The sequence below is a fragment of the Cebus imitator genome, unplaced genomic scaffold, assembly GCF_001604975.1.
Source record: "Cebus imitator isolate Cc_AM_T3 unplaced genomic scaffold, Cebus_imitator-1.0 Scaffold213, whole genome shotgun sequence".
NCBI classification, from domain to species: domain Eukaryota; kingdom Metazoa; phylum Chordata; class Mammalia; order Primates; family Cebidae; genus Cebus; species Cebus imitator.
The window spans coordinates 3,133,344-3,150,194 of NW_016107528.1; the positions used below are offsets into that span (position 1 = coordinate 3,133,344).

Sequence of the window (16,851 nt, forward strand, 5' to 3'; positions counted from 1 at the left end):
TGATCAGCCTCAAAATAATCTCTTGAAATTATTCATTTAGCCTTATAATTACAAAAGTCTCCCAAGTCTCCAATTATTTACACGAATAACTGCACTCCTTTAGAAAGATGCAACTGCAGGATTAGAAAACCTCTACAAAGCAATCAGTAAAATCTCTAAGACGTCAAGTTGTTAGGCAGGGTCTGGAAAGAAAGGGAGCCACCACCGATCTCTTTTTTCATGTGGAGAAAGTTGAAGGGGAAAGTTCATTCACAGGAGGTGACAAACTGTCGACTAAAGTTAGAGCCTAAATAGTTATAGTCCCAGTTGACGTATGTTTAAAGGACATCTTTTAACAAAGATGATATCTCTCTAGGACATTTTTGAGCAAAGCACAATTATCAAAAAATCAATTATTTGGCAATCTCTCATATCTAGAAAATAATCAAAAATAGTAAAAATCTATGAGTAACCAAAATGGGAATCAGAAAATCTGTGTATAAAACTTGTGCTGGTCTTTAAGACTATTCACAAACCTTCTAGCCCTCTTACTTCTTAGAATGTGGTAGAACCGCAACACCCACCCGCTTTGAATTTGAGTGCAATCATGTAATTTGCTTTAGACAATGAATTTTGAGAGTTCTATGAATGTATCAAGAAAAGAGATGTTAAGATGGAGCTTTCAAAAGTCTTAATACTTGAATGACTCCCATAAATGGAGTACCTCTGCTCCTGTCCATTGGACATGTAGCATGAGTAAGAAATACCTTTGTTGTCTTAAGTCTCTGAGGATTGAGAGACATTAATTACTGCATCATAACCTATCTTAAACTGATCCATTAAATAGTCTTCACAAAAGTGGGCATAAATGGTCATAGCCAGAGAAGAAATGTGAACTATAACTTCTTCCCATCAAAGAGAAGACTTTTAGGTTGCATTTATCTAGAAAGCTGTTCTCCTATCAAAAACTAAAGCCTCAGGGTGCTCATAGAAACAGAGAATGTCCAGTGCCACACAAGCTGAATGACACCATTCCCAGAATAATGTCAATTTGCAGTTTGAAGAAAGTACTCGATAAGGTGGCAGACCTTAAATTTTGGCATGTAGAGAATCTGGATGTTTTCATTTTCCTTTTTGTTTTTTTGAGAGGGAGATTCTCTCTTGTTGCCCAAGCTGCAGTGCAATGATGCTATCTCCGCTCACTGCAACCTCCGCCTCCTGGGTTCAAGTGTTCTCCTGCCTCACCCTCCCGAGTAGCTGGAATTACAGGCATACTCCATCCTGCCCTGCAAATTTTTTGCATTTTTAGTAGAAACAGGGTTTCACCATGTTAGCCAATCTGGTCTCAAACTGACCTCAGGTGATCCGCCTGCCTTGGCCTCCCAAAGTGCTGGGATTACAGGCGTGAGCCACCACACCTGGCCTACATTTTCTAGATCTTAGAAATGCAGATAACAAACACTACAAAATTATCATAATTCTTACCTTCAAACAATTGCAGGTTCAGCATCCCTGGTGGAAGTAATATGGGCCTGGTCAAAGGAAATGGCTGCTCCAAAAGTAGAAGGGCAGACAAAGCCAAATTCGAATGAGGGGTGAAGAAGAAACTCTAGAGCAAGCCACAAATGACTTTAGCTTCAAATAGAATCAAAAGCCAATTAAAGACTCATACTACATTAAATTTATAAATTATACAGGTTTCACGATTCAGTTGCTGTATATTTTTCTCATTCCATAATGTAGATTCAGACATTTCCAATTCTTTTGCTGCATTTATAAAACCTGAGAAGTTTTTTCTAATCCCAAGTAATATTATTGTTTAGTGTAGCTACCTTCATCAGTTATCTTAGGTAGATCTAGATAACTTGCTGCAGCTTCTATATCAACATTTACTGCTTCACTTTGCACATTTATGTTATAGAGATGGGTTCTTTCCTTTAACCTGATGAACAAAACTCTGTTACCTTCAAACTTTTCTTTTGTAGTTTACTGATTGAAGCCATCATAGATTAAACAGAGCTTTGCTCTAGAGCAGACATGGGCTTAAGGAAATATTGAGGTTGGTTTAATCCTCTATTTACTGAAACTTTCTCCATATCAGCAATGAGTCTGTCTTGCTTTTTTCTCAGTGATGGGTTCACTGGAGTAGCATTTTTCATTTCCTTCAAAGATTTTTCCTTTGCTTTCACAACTTGGCTGTTTGGCACAAAAGATCTAGCTTTCAACATATCTTGGCTTCAACATGACTTTCTCACTAAACTTAATTATTTCTTTCTGTGATTTCTGACCCTTCCGTTCACTTGAACATTGAGAGGCCACTGTAACATTATTAATTAGCTTAATTTCAATATTGATGTGTATCACGGAATAGGAAGTCTGGGAAGAGGGAGAGAGATCGGGGAATAGCTGGTCAGTGGAACATATACAACATCTATCAGTTAAATTCTCCATAATATATGAGCACAGTTTGTGGTGCCCCAAAACAGGATAATAACATCCAAGATCATTGATCACAGATCACCATAAAACATATAATAATAATGAAGACATTTGAAATATTGATAGGATACAGAAATCTGAGACAAAGACACCACATGAGCACATGCTATTGGAAAAAATAATGCTGATAGACTTGCCTGATGCCACAAACCTTCAATTTGTAAAAATATGGTATCTGTGAAACACAATAAAGTGAAGCACAATAAAATGAATATGCCTGTATTTAAGGAACAAGAAAACTGAGCTAACCTTGAAACCCCCCTGCCTCATTTTCCAGTCGTAAGTCACCTACTTCTTATGTCCTTCCTCCCATGGCAGAACACAACTTGACTTTGATGATAAAGAACCCAATTATGCCAGGCTGAAAAGGACCATGTGGCTATAATCACATTGTACTAACTCAGTTAGGAAAAGCACATAATAGAGGGTATCACAGATAACAAGCAAATTGCAAATGTATTTAAAGATGATGAGCTGAGTCAATGATTTTCAAACAAGAACACCAAGCATTAGCTGTTCAATATATTGCTATCATTGAGACATAGAAAAAAAATGCAGAAAATTCCCGAACTACTACTTTTACCTATGTTATTAACCAAACTAAATTATTCAGCTCACCAAACTTTTGAATTCAGGTATCCCCATTGTCCCAAGGGTTAGATTTAGAATAAAATGTAAGCATAGAAACATTCCAGATGGTTGGTGTTTTCCCTTGTAAGCATTACAACTATTATTACTATTTTGGGGTAAACTGTTTCTAAAAATGTACAATGCAAAGAGGATAGAAAACAGAATCTCACATTTTCTTGATGACATTCTGCCACAGTTTTAAACATATATGACTCTTCATTTACTAGCAGACAGTGTCACCTTGATGGGCTATTGCGGTGTGGAGGGCCACTTACCTCTCTCTGAAATGTGCCAGACTAGAGTGTTTTAAAGTTATTAGATCTCCTTTTTAAATTTCATCTTCTCCTCCTGTGCTATCATACCATGCCATATTCTTCTTGCTATTATCAGTATCTGCATCTAGTGACCCAAATCCCTACCTCATCCCCAAATTACTTACCACTACTTCTTGAAAATATATACAAACTTTGGTGCATAAATAACAGCCAACATGGCCAGATAAGAATAACATTTATAAAGCCAACATCCTAAGAATGTGATTCTTAAACTTTAGAAATTATAGAAACATGGGAGAATGTAAAATAAAATTGTAATCCCTCTTCCCATATTCATGTCTGCATATAATTTGGTGGTAGGGTTTATAAAACTCATCCATAGATGTTGGAGCCCACAAATAATGATCTAGAAGTATGGGAATTATTCTAAGTACTTTTCCGACTAAAGGAGCACTCCAACTTACTGCATCCTATGGGCACCAAAATATTTCCACTCTCTAATGATTGGTTTGAACATTCTAATGCAGCTGCTTATAGTGGGAGCAGTCAATAAATATTTGTTAAATATTTATCAATTATATTGATGGATTTTCAATGTAGAGAAAACAGCCTTCTATAGGAAAAAATTATCTACAACTTACGTAGCTGGAGAAAAGTTAATGCCTAGCTTCAAAGCTGCAAAGGAGAGGCTGACACTCTTGCCAGGATTTTGAGAACGGTAAATAAGCATTGACTGAAAGTCACAGCTGTTGACTTTCAGTCAATGCTTATTTACCGTTCCCCAAATCCTGGGGCCCTTCAGAATTATGCAAGATCTTCTCTGCCTGTGCTCTATAAATGGAAACACAAAGTCTGGATGAAAGGACATCTGTTTGCAGCACAGCATATGGAATATTTTTAGCACACTGTTGAGACCTGCTTCTTAGAAAAAAAGATTCATTTCAAAATATTACTCCTTATTGACAATGCACCTGGTCACCCATGAGCTCTGATGGAGATGTACCAGGAAATTAATGTTGTTTTCATGCATGCTAACACAATGTCCATTCTGCAGCCCATGGATCAAGGAGTAATTTTGAATTTTAAGTCTTATTATTTAAGGAGAAGTACATTTGATAAGGAAATAACTGCCACAGACAATGATTCCTTTGATGGATCTGGTCAAAGTAAGTTGAAAACCTTCTGGAAAAGAGTCATCATTCTAGATGCCATTTAGAACCTTCATAGTCCATGGAAAGAGGTCAAAATATCAACATTAACAGAAGCTTATAAGAAATTGATTTGAACTATCATGAATGACTTTGAGGGATTCAAGACTTCAGTGAAGGAATAACTGTAGATGTGGTAGAAATAGCAAGAGAACAAGAATTAGAAGTTGAATCTGAAGAAGTGACTGAATTGCTGCTATCTCATAATTAAACTTTAACAGATGTGGAGTTGCTTCTTATGGATGAGCAAGGAAAGTGATTTCTTGAGATAGAATCTATTCCTGGTGAAGATGCCATGAACATTGTTGAAATGATAAAGAAGGATCTGGAATATTATATAAACTTAGTTGATAAAGCAGCAGCAGGGTTTGTGAGGATAGACTTCAATTTGAAAGAAATTCTACTGTGGGTAAAATGCTATCAAATAGCATCCCACGCTAAAGAAAAATAATTCACAAAAGGAAGAGCCAGTTGATGTGGCAAACTTCATTGTTGTCTTATTTTAAGAAATTGCCACAGCCAACCCAACCTTCAACAATCACCACCCTGACTTGTCAACAGCCATCACTGTTGAGACAAGACTCTCCACCAGCAAAAACATAATGAACTCATTGAAGGCTCAGATAATCATTGACATTTTTTGGCAATAAATTATTTTTATATTAAGGTAAGTACATTGTCCTTCAGATATAATCTTATTGTACATTATTAGACTGTAGTATAGTGTAAACACAAGTTTTATATGAATTGGGAAACAAAAAAATGTGTAGCTGGCTGTATTGCAACTTTTACTTTATTGTGGATGTCTAGACCCAAACAGCAATATCTCTGAGATAGTTGCTGTCTCTACTCTCCACTTAGAAGATACCTAATACTAGAAAGAGTAAGCAGAATGTGTAAATTCTATTCCTGAAGTTTACCTTCTAGGACAAGTCACGGCTTCTGCATTGTGATTGAATATTTTGTAAAGTAGAATTATCTAATGGCAATTCCCCTCCTGTCACCAGGGATATGGTAAAGATAAATGAGGTGATCTGTGCAGAATGTGCTGAAGCCCTTGAAAAGTGGTTTGTCAATCGGAAGTGATTTTTTGCTTCTTGTTGTCATCTTCCATGCCCTTGCCCATTAGCAGCCATTACTGTGCTCCGGTGGATTGACACAGCAGCAAAGCAGAGACAGCCACTGAGGTTTTGAAAAGAAGTCAAGAAGTGGGAAGATTAGATGGACCGATTTCATATGTAGAAATCAGAAACTGGGAGTTCTTCCTCGGGGTGGGGGCAGGGCTGAGCCAATTATGAGCCAGCCTTAAAAGGCAATATTTAAGTATTGACATAATTTAGTATTGACTTCCCTTTACCTACCCCTTACCACTCCCCTCCCTAGTGTCTTGGGAAGTGTCTTAACCTTTCTCCTTCTTTACCTTTCAGGACAAGGGACAGCAATGAGAAGCCATGGGTGAATTCTGAGACAAGGAGATTCAAAGAGTTTAAGGCCACATCCACATGTAGAGTGGGCACAGTGTTAGCCAGCATTCATTAGCCCACCCATGGGGGTCAGCAGCTTCCTGTGCTAGGATGTGAAGTGAAGAGACAGGGATGATGACTAGGAACCACTTCTCCTGCCATTCTGTGAGAGCAGTCATTTTGTATCTGATGGACTCATGCATTAGGATGTGGAAATAGGAACAATGGGATGGAATGAAAAGCCTGGAAAGTCAGTCAATGCAGAAGGCAATGCAGAAGACTCCCAGCAGAGTCATGAAATCAGGGAGAGGGCTGGGCTTTTAGAGGACTTGCATGAGAACCCCAGGGAAACCAGAGCTCAGGGAACTCCAGTGTAGGCAATTCTTTTCAGATGGTGCTATGGTGTTTACTCCCAGAGAAAAAGCAGTGCTTTCCAGTAATCCTTCAATGCCTTTGAGGTTAGGAGAGATTAAAAAGATAATTGACTAGTTAAAACTCCCGGGTTTTGGTACAATAAACTCATGAAGATGGACTTGTACATTTGGGGGCTTGGGAAAGAAAAGGAAAGTCTCAAATTCTTGCATACTCAGGGAGAGCAGAAGTGGGAGACTTTACCAGAAAACCGTAGTAACAGACTTGTATTTCAGAACAAATTTGCAAACAATTTCTGATAAATCTCTGTCAAAGTAGCATTTGGCATCTCCGTTCAAACACTAGGAATGTGGCAGTGACTGGGTACTGCATCCTTCACTGCAATTGTGCATAGCAGAATTTCACATATATGTGACCTACAGGATGGAGATTTCAGTCATCACATAGTTGGCACCTACTACACATATGGTATCTTGTTATCTCTCATTTCAACCCTATGAACTATTGAGTACTATCCATTAATGGATGAAGAAATCGAAGTTCAAACAATTGAAATGACATACTTAACATCCCATATGAAAATGTAGGAGAACCATTCTAGAAAACAATATCTCCATTGAATTTGGCATGGTACACAGGAGCCACTTCCATTTACTGTCATGCTTGGCAGGCACAGAGAGAAAAACAAATAGCTGTATTAAAAATTCATGCATATCAGAACTTCCAATTTTGGAGTTATGGTATTCAGGGCACTTCCTCTGACCATGGAAAACAAAAAAGAAAATAAAAGAAGAAAGAGAAAGGACCGAGCTAGTACTGGGATTTCTCCTCCCCATTTACTTAACAGATCATTAAGCAAATACAACTGAAAATGTGAGAGGTTTCAGTTTTAGTTGTTCTTGGAAACAACCTAAGTTGCTTCACATTCTGGCCCTACTGCTCTCCTGCATGTGTTGGCTGTGGTGCCCCAATTATCTCTCCAGAGGTTCATATGAGATATATATGCATCCAGGGGGTAGGGGAGAAAATACAGGTGCATCTATGAAATACCCCACTGTCAGTAAGGTTGAGGGTGTCACTGGGATTAGATATGAGAAGACTATAAAAGTTAGAATGATGATCTAGTACTACTACTCATTATTTTATAGTCACATTTTTTATAAAACTAAATGAAAAGTATAAAGCTTATTTTCTTTTTTAGGTGAGAAAATAGAAGTTCAAAACTGACAGTCTTGGCAGAGCAGGACAGCTCATGGCTGTAATCCCAGCATTTTGGGAGGCCAAATTGGGAAGATTGCTTGAGCCCAGGAGTTGGAGACCAACCTGGGCAACATGGTGAAACCCCATCTCTACCAACAAAAAAATGCAAACATTAGTGAGGCATGATGGTCTGCGCCTATAGTCCCAGCTGCTCAGGAGACTGAGGCTGGAGGATCACTTGAGCCCAAGAGGTAGAGTTGCAATGAGCTGAGATAGCACCACAGCATTCCAGCCTGGGCAACAGAGTAAGACTGTGTCTCAAAAACAAAACAAAACAAAATAACCTGATAATCTTGACTTGCAAATTCATATAGAAACCAAGTTTTCAGTAACGGCTCCTTCCAAAATCATAGAAAGTTTTCAGCAAAGAGAGAGAAAGCGTGATTTCAAGCATGAAATCAACATACAGTTATTGAAGACTAAACTTACGTTAATGCAATAGTAGATTGAATGGTGACCCCCCAAAAGATATGGCCATGTTTTAACCCCTGGAACCTGTGAATGTGATTTACTTTGCAAAATGGATTGCAGATATAATTATTTTGTGATGAGATCATCCTGGAATACCAAGGCAGGCCCTAAACATAATGACTAGTATCCTTACGAGAGACAGAGAGTTAAAGACAGACGTATAAAGGAGAAGACCATGTGAAGATGTAGATTGGAGTTACAGAGATACAAGCCAAGAATGCCTAGAGTCAGCAGAAGCTAGAATGGCAAGGAAGAATTCTTTCCTAAAGCTTTCTGATGGAGCACAGCCCTACCAGCACCTTGATTTCAGACTTCTAGGCTCCAGTACTGTTGTTTTAAGTCACCCAGTTTGTGCCAGTTTGTTATAGCAGCCCTAAGAAACTAACATATGTGCTAGGAAAAGAGAGATCCACAAATTCTGATTTTTAGCCTTGATGCCAACGATCACAGTCTAGTTGGAGAGCTGGTGAACAAGTATATGGAAGGTGTTTATTTCTGCTTCTGGAAGTCACTGTAGGTCAGCAGAGCTAGCAGAAAGCCAAGCTAAATGTGAAATGGGAAAGAGCAGAAACTAATAGGACCTACAAAAGCAAACTGAAACCTATGTTCAGCTCTTGCTGACTTCAATTTCAACAATACATGTGGTGGACCCACAAAAGTTTACATGGCTTGGGGATTGCCAGACAAAATAAGCACACCTAATTTAATTTCAATTTAAGATAAACAACAACTAATATTAGTATAATTATGTCTCAAATATTGCCTGGACACACATAAAAAATTATTTATTGTTTATCTTGAATTCAGATATTCTTGGGTATCCTGATTTTTATTTGAAAAAAGTGTCATCTTTACCTTTCCACATAGTGGCTTGGGATTCAGAAATGCTACAGAAGATCAGTCAGCAGAGGCTACCCCTGTCCCAAGACTGGTCAGCAGATCAGCAGCACTTGGTGCTCCACACAGACCTTCCAGTTACAATGGCAGCCGCTCACTTCTGCCTTCCTCCTTCCAAATCTCCCACTAATTTACCTTGTGGCCGACCCCTACCCAGAACCATAGAGAAGAGGAAATTNAAAAAAAAAAAAAAAAAAAAAAAAGCTTAGCTAAGTTGATGCAACAAAATAGCTATAATATTATTAAATGAATATTCAAACCCTACCAACAAAAATGTGTATATTTCTATCTTCCAGAAAGGAATTTGGAATGGACAATAAATAACTTCTGCTCCAGTAAAATCATTTTGGCCACTTTTGTCTTTCTATCCTTCTCTATAGAATATTAACAGATTTAAACTGTGGAAGTCATGAACTCCAGCCAATTTATTTTTTCAATGGGAAGCAGGGGCCCAGACAGGTTATGTGAGTTACCGAAGAGCAGAGCTATTAATGTATTAGAGCTAAGCGAAAACTTCTGGTCTCCCTTTTCCTATATTTCTTTCCTCCCTGCCAATCTACTTTATCGCTTCCTTCAAACCTGGGTTCAGTTTTGTTTAAGGAAGTCTTCCCTAATTAATTCTTGTCTTTGATCACTGTCTTGGCCCATATTGCTATAAATATTTAGGTATTATGGTTATGTTATAAATTCTACACAAAACAGATGTTAAACAAATCAGTTTTACTAAGTAATTCTGCTTTTTAAAAGCATAAATGCTGTTCCTCCCAAAGAGCAAGTCTTTTTTACCTCAAATACTTTGTAATAATAATTTCACTTTATTTGGCAAAAGGGCATGCCAACAGAATTCTATACAATAAGTAGAAAAACAAAACTTTGCTAATGATAATTTTCCAGGTTTAGAATGTAAATAATACTGCATTTTCCCCTATGAATTAGGGTGACTGATAACCCTGTTGATCCCAGGAATTTATTATATTTCACTGCCCTATTCATGGATCATATGTTAGCTTGTGTCTGTAGGGATTTCTACTGGAATAAATAATAGTCTGCACTTTAACTGGAACATTATTTCATGATAAACTAAAGGAATTCAAAGCACTAATCATATGAACAAATTATGCAGAAATAACAGCCTCTATATAAAATATAAGGGTCAGACAAAATATGAGATAATTTAATGAGAATAAACAGTTTTTCTATTTATTTGTTACAGTGGAAAATGGCAGATGGGTTGACTAAAGCCAGATTGTCTTTTGCTTTAGGTATAATAGACATGAATTGAGCTGAGGATGCTAAAGAGTATTTAATGTGTTACACAGGATGTACTATGATGGTGCTTGATGCATTCTGTCTACCAAAGACAGAATCTAAATGTAAATAGTGAGAAATAATGCAGCAGGCAAAGAAAACACAGGATTTATGCTCCTGTGAGGTTCAAATTCAAGAAAAGATTAAAATGCTATCATCTAGGTAAGCAAGTAGAACAAGACGCAGCATTTTACAGAATATGCTGAAGGAAAGCAAAATATCCACAAGACTATTTACAAAAAGTACTTTGAGTGTGCGCTGAAAGACAAAAAGCTATCTGCAAATATTGACAAGAAATTTAAAATGAGCCAGATGCATTCTATCACAGAACTGCATCAACAGAAAACCTCCATGGCTCACCCAGAAGTGAAGAGGCAGGTCAATAGAACAGCATAGGACACCAGACTCAATTAGGGGGAATTACCAGATTTTTGCTGCAAGTTTATCTTGTGATCTCCAATATTTAAATATATAAATATGTAAGTTAATGCACTGAAAAAAATTCCCTGCCAGAGCTTGACAAACTAGCACCTATAAGACAGGGATATAAATATATGGTAATGTCTACTCTCCCACCTCCTCTGTGCAGTGTTTTGGAATAATGACATGCATGTCCTGTCTACAATAAGATAGAGAAATCTTCTTAACCAATAACCAGACTCTCCAATTTTAAGTCGTAAAGCTTACCTGTGAAAGGAGGACATAGTTAGAGGGGTTTTTTTTTTAACTCCTAGATTAACATCTGTATTAATTTCTTAAAGCTGCCCTAACAAAGCACCACAGACTGGGTGGCTGATAGCAACAGAAATGTATTCTCTTACAATTCTGGAGGCTAGACATTTGATCAAGTTTTGGCAGTGTCTTCCTGTCTCTGAAGGCTGTAGGGGAGGATCCTTTCTTCTCTCTTCTATCTCCTGGTAGTTGCTGGCAATTCTTGGGTTGCCTTCTAGTAATCCTGAGTCTGACTGGCTAACTGTTCTAGATCGGTTCCTTCTAGCTCTGCGTTGAGATCACCCGCGCAATTTTCATGCACAACTTTGGTTTTACCTCTGCACTGCGTTTTATTTTCAGGTCAGTTGCTTTTGAGAGTAAAATCATAAGCCAACAAGACAGAGCACAGCAGGATTAGAATGAATGTAATTTACCTATCTGATGTTTAACAGGGATATTTGCCTAGTAGAAATATTTCTGTTATTCCTTATGCCCTTTCTTCTCTGCTTTCTGATTTGCATTGTAACCCTAAAAGCAACACAACTGGCATTCTTTTCCAAGTCACTAACTGAAAAATCTTTCAATGAGAGTCTTGAATTTCAGAGACATCAACAGTTTGCCACTTAGTTCTCAAAGCTGATGAATAGCAGAAACTTTTGAAGTAGAGTCCATTGGTTTTTATCAGCTGCTACCTGAAATGATAGGGGTACTGAGAGAAGAACAGTGGTTCAAATATACTGTGTCCATAAGTATGTCTCAGCAGGCTCCATTCTGGGACTATAGTTCCAAATTTCTAATTCTGAGAATTGACCTGGTGATTTTAAGGAAAATCTACTTCCCGTCCTGCCCATCCTATATCCCGTTTCCTTCTATTCCCACCCGGAAAACTTTCTTCCTCCAGTAACGCCGGCTAGCATTTTGTTTCTGCCTAGTGACTGCCAAGCACAAGTGTGCCTTGTGCTTTGTGTAGAGGTAGACATTATCTCTATTTTACATGAGGACACTCTGGAGTTATTAACTCAATCTGGCTGTCTCCAAAACCCCATGCTTCTAATTCATCATGCTGTATCACTCTCCTATTTTTTTGTTTGTTTACTTGCTCCCTTAAAAATGTTTTTTGTTAGATATTTATTTCAAATTTCAAAAGTAACGCATACTCACAAAGAGAAGCTGACCAAAATTAAGTCCCAAATCTCCCTGGCACCTGCTCTTATACTAAGCTTCGTATTATCTTCCAATTGAACTTTGAATTTACATTACATGACTATCCCTCCAGATAAATACATACAGAAGGAATTTGTTCTTTTAAGGGTTATGTAATTATCTGCACAGAATGAATAAACTAGAAATTATTCATTAATGTAATCATTGATGAGAATTTACATTTTTTCTAGGTGTTTTTGGTTTGTTTGTTTGCTCACGGCCATTATAAATAATGCTGAAATTAACATGTTTGTATATGGATCCTATGTACTAGTGCTTTTCTTTCTGTAGAATAGAATATATTCCCAAAGCAAAAGCATGGGATTATATTTATTTTAACATGTATTTCCAGTTAAACTTCCAAAAATATTCTATCAATTCATTTCTTCATCCATAATGCATCAGAGTGGCCATTATTCAATATTATCACCATCATTAGATATTGTTATAAATTTTATTTTGCAAAACTGAGAGTAAAAATGGCTTCCATTCATTTTTGCAAAACAGTTTTGTTTCAGCACAAGAGTAACCTCCACTCTAAATCCATATTTTATAGTCACAGAAAAAAGTATATATGTATTTGTGTGAATTTGTGTGCTTTTCAAAAGACAAAAGAAATTATAGTGTTGGAAGATGAAGGAGACAGATAGCTGCTTAAACCCAGGGAAGGCAGTATGTGTGATATAAAGCTTTAATTTCTAGACACCTCTCTCTCATTAACAGCCAGAGGTTGAAGCTGAGTCCTTGTCTGTGAAATCAGGAAAATGCTATCTGACCCTAAACTACCCTTCCTACCTTAAGTAGGAAGATTAATGAGTTCAAATTATTAGCACATTTGAAACTCCTGAGGAAAAGGTGATTTGGAAATGCAATATGTCTTATCTTTGTTCCATAGATTACATAACGCAATTTCAAAGTACGCAGTACCTATTTTATAAGAAACTCCAAAAATTTTACTTTGTGCATAAAATGAATCTCATTTTAAGAAATCCATTGTACCTATTATATAAGATGCATAACATAACTGTATACTTTTCATATTTATTCTCATAGCAAGGGGATTCTAACAATCCCAATTTAATACATTTTTAATTCCAGGGATGTTCTTTAGGAGATACTGCATTTTAGAGTTCTTGAGAGGAAAAAAAGAATAATTTGACAGATTGTTAAAAAGAGATCAAAGATATTCAAATGGTGGGTTTTCTATGGGGATGTGGAGCTCTCCAGTTTGCAATAAAAATTCTGCTCAAGCAAAGATGATCAACAGTATACTTTTAATTATGTTGGGAAATGTGTGTTGTTCAAACACTTCTGAACAAGAAAGCTCAGAGGTTACTAGTGATAGTTTGTAGTTAAAGTCATTGGAATTTCTAGTTAAAAGTCGCTGGAATTGGTTTCTATGAAAAGCATTAACACTTATTCATTGGGGCAATCAGGAAATACATCACTTCAAATAAACGGCCTGGGCTGAGATGGTCACAAGAAGATTGGCCTTAGAGCAGATCATTTAGGTTGGTCTCACAATGCCAAAACAGCTGGTCAGGGCTTCCAATGGGTTCAGTGAAGCTGACTCTCAGGCCAGTTGTTTCGTTTCCTAGACACCTGCTTAAGTCATGCTTACCATTTACCATTTAGTGAATGTTCTTGGGAAAAAAATACCGAATAGGTAAAACCGCAGATGCAACGTGATTGCAGATGATACCTCTCAAGCTCTGTTTTTTAATCTGGCTCAATGTATTTATGAATATTCTGATATAGCAAAGAAAATGTACATTTGCCTCTGTAGATGTGAGCATAGATTATAGCTGGGCAATTATCAAACTCCATCTAGTTGATGGTTGTAAAGGAAAGGAATCAACTCTAGCAAGATGAAAACAGAGATGATTTCCCTTCAATTCATAAAATCCTATAGCCAGGATCAACAGGAGGGTGGGTTTTGGAGGCAGATAGATTTGAATGAACACCTAAGGTCACTGGCTATGAAAGTTGAAAATGCAATTTAATTTTTATAAGAGCCTCCATTTCCTCATCTGACTTCTTTTTTGTTCCTCTGACATGCTTTAGGATCAAAGATCTCTAAATTCTCTACTCCTCATGCTTGGATTCCTCTTTCTGTAATTATCCACATAGTTAATTCCTTTACCTATTGAAGTCTTTGCCAAAATGTCATCTTCCCGAAAAAGGCTTTGCTGTCCACCTTATTGAAATTTTAACCCATATCCTACCTTGAACTACTTTCCTATTATTTTCATTTTTTTATATATTTTGTATTGCCTTCAAGAGTATTTATCACATTTATTTCATTTTAATATTTGTAACCTATTTTCTCCCTCTAGAATATAATATCTGTAATGGTGGGAAATTATAGTATGTTCATTCACTGATATATTCCAATACCTAGAATTGTGCCTGGAAAATAGTGCATGTTCAAAAAAATGTTGGTGGGTGAATAAATAAAAGAAGCTGCTAGAGTCTCTGGCATATAATAGGCTCTCAAACATAATACTTCCCTTTCCTTCCCTTTAAGAAACTAAATCTAACTACAGATTATTGCTCAAGCATTTCACCCTATTATATTGCCATGTGGACAAATTCAATGATGAATGCAATTGAGTCCTGAATGCTTTTGCTATTTTCCAAATCTTCCTTTAGAACTGGTATTTGTCATACTTACCTGGCAGGGGGGATACCATGATCATGAAGGTGGTTTTCCCAGGGCAAAGCTTATCCATTGCACTCCAGATGTGCTGACCCCTGCGATTTCCCCAAATGTGGGAAACTCGACTGTATAACTAAAATTTTAAAAATTTTAAAATAAAAAAAATATATAATTGGTATTTGTTGCAGATTGAGCTCTCCAGGAAGCAGATGCCAGTCAAGATGGAGTTAAAGTGGCAAAAGTAAAGTTTACTAGGTAGTAACCCTGAGAAAAGGCATGAAGCTGGACTGGGTAGAGAGATCTGTCAGGCTGGGATGTACCTAAGAAAGTCTTTACCATAGGGAGCCATGGAGTAAAGATTGCCTATTGGAATCTTTCTTTGAGCAGAAAAAGACAAGCCCTTATACCCCTGCCTTGCTCAATCGTTGGCTGGGGGTTGCCCCAAGAGGAGCAGCACCTCAGCTCCAAACCTAAGAAGGATTCTGAAGCCACTAATGGTTGGAGGCTTTCAGCTAACAATTCTTAAGCTGAGCAGCTATCTGGTCTTTAAGGGGCATCTGTGCAGTGCCTCCCCTTGTCGGCCACAGCATTGTAGCATATGCTGTCAGGATTCCACATGTCTCCTCTGCACTCACTCCCTCCATGTATGACAATGGCTTTCCTGTGCAGGCACCTGTGACACATCACTGCATGATATCTCTGACATGCTTAGTCAGTATGCGTGGCAGGCCAGAGGGTGAGGGAGTCGCTGCCCCTACAGCAGCCTTTAGCCAATGACTATGAAGGGAATTGGAGGAAAAAATAACCAACTCCTTCCCTCCTATGATGGGACAGTTCTATCACTTGTTCTATACAGTTTCCCAGAAGTCCCCAGAGGGATTGAGCTGCAGCTGTATGTAGTGTTAATTTCCTCGTGAATGCAACTCTACACTAACTTCTTGACCTTCCCTTTCTCATTTCTCTTCTCTATCAGTACTTCTTGGGAATCACCTCCCAAATAAACTACTAAACTCGAATTCTTGTCTCAGAGTCTGCTTTCTTGGGGAAACAGCCTAAGACAGCTGTCTAGCTCTGTATATGGTTTGTAGAACTCTGCACACTAACTAAAGGTAAGACAGTAAGCAAATCTGGAGGATATCAGGTAACTGGTTAAAATAACCCAGGGAGGTCAAATAACTCGACAAAGCTTACTCCTGAATTAATGGAAGAGTTAAAAGTGAAACCCAAAAGTCCATTTATTACATTTTGAGTTGGATGAATTCTAATCATATAAAAGGAGTCTGATGAGCATTTGAAGTAGACATGGGATGTTGTTCTTCACATACAGGTCCTGTGTGTTCCTTCTACCTACATAGGACACATTACTTTCTACTGAGGCACTATAATAACAGTACTTCACATTCTCATGCCTTTGAATTTTAAAAGTACTTTCATTTATTTTATTCCATTTTCACAGTGACCTAATCATACAGCTAGGGATTTGAGGCTCCACTTTACTACGAGTAAACTGACGTTTTGGAGAATTTAAGTGCCTTTGTTTGACTGTTGTTAAATTGTTAGTAACTGGGAGAGACAGGGTGCATACCCAGATTTTCTGGTTCTAAATATAATGACCTTGCCATTTTATCTTGTTGGTTTTTCTCAAATCCACACACGAGCACAAGCAATCATTCTTCTCCTCCATTTTTTCTATTAGCATCATCAAAATATTTGTTCTGTATGGATACATTTAATGCCATACTAGCATTCTATTCATCTGTAGATGAAATTAACACATTAATAAATGCAAAGAAGATAACTTCTAAGTGGTAAAATAACTGAATTTAGTTATTAGCATTGTTATTTTCTATCAAAACTTTCTGCAGGGTGCAGTGTCACCTGTGCAGTGGCACCTGTGATTCCAGTATTTTGGGAGG

At 37.5% G+C, this 16,851-nt stretch overlaps 1 pseudogene; it reads left to right on the forward strand.

Moving 5' to 3' along the window:
• The first annotated feature begins 14,942 nt into the window (after positions 1-14,942).
• On the forward strand, positions 14,943-15,075 carry LOC119474133 (annotated as a pseudogene).
• The last annotated feature ends 1,776 nt before the right edge of the window (positions 15,076-16,851 follow it).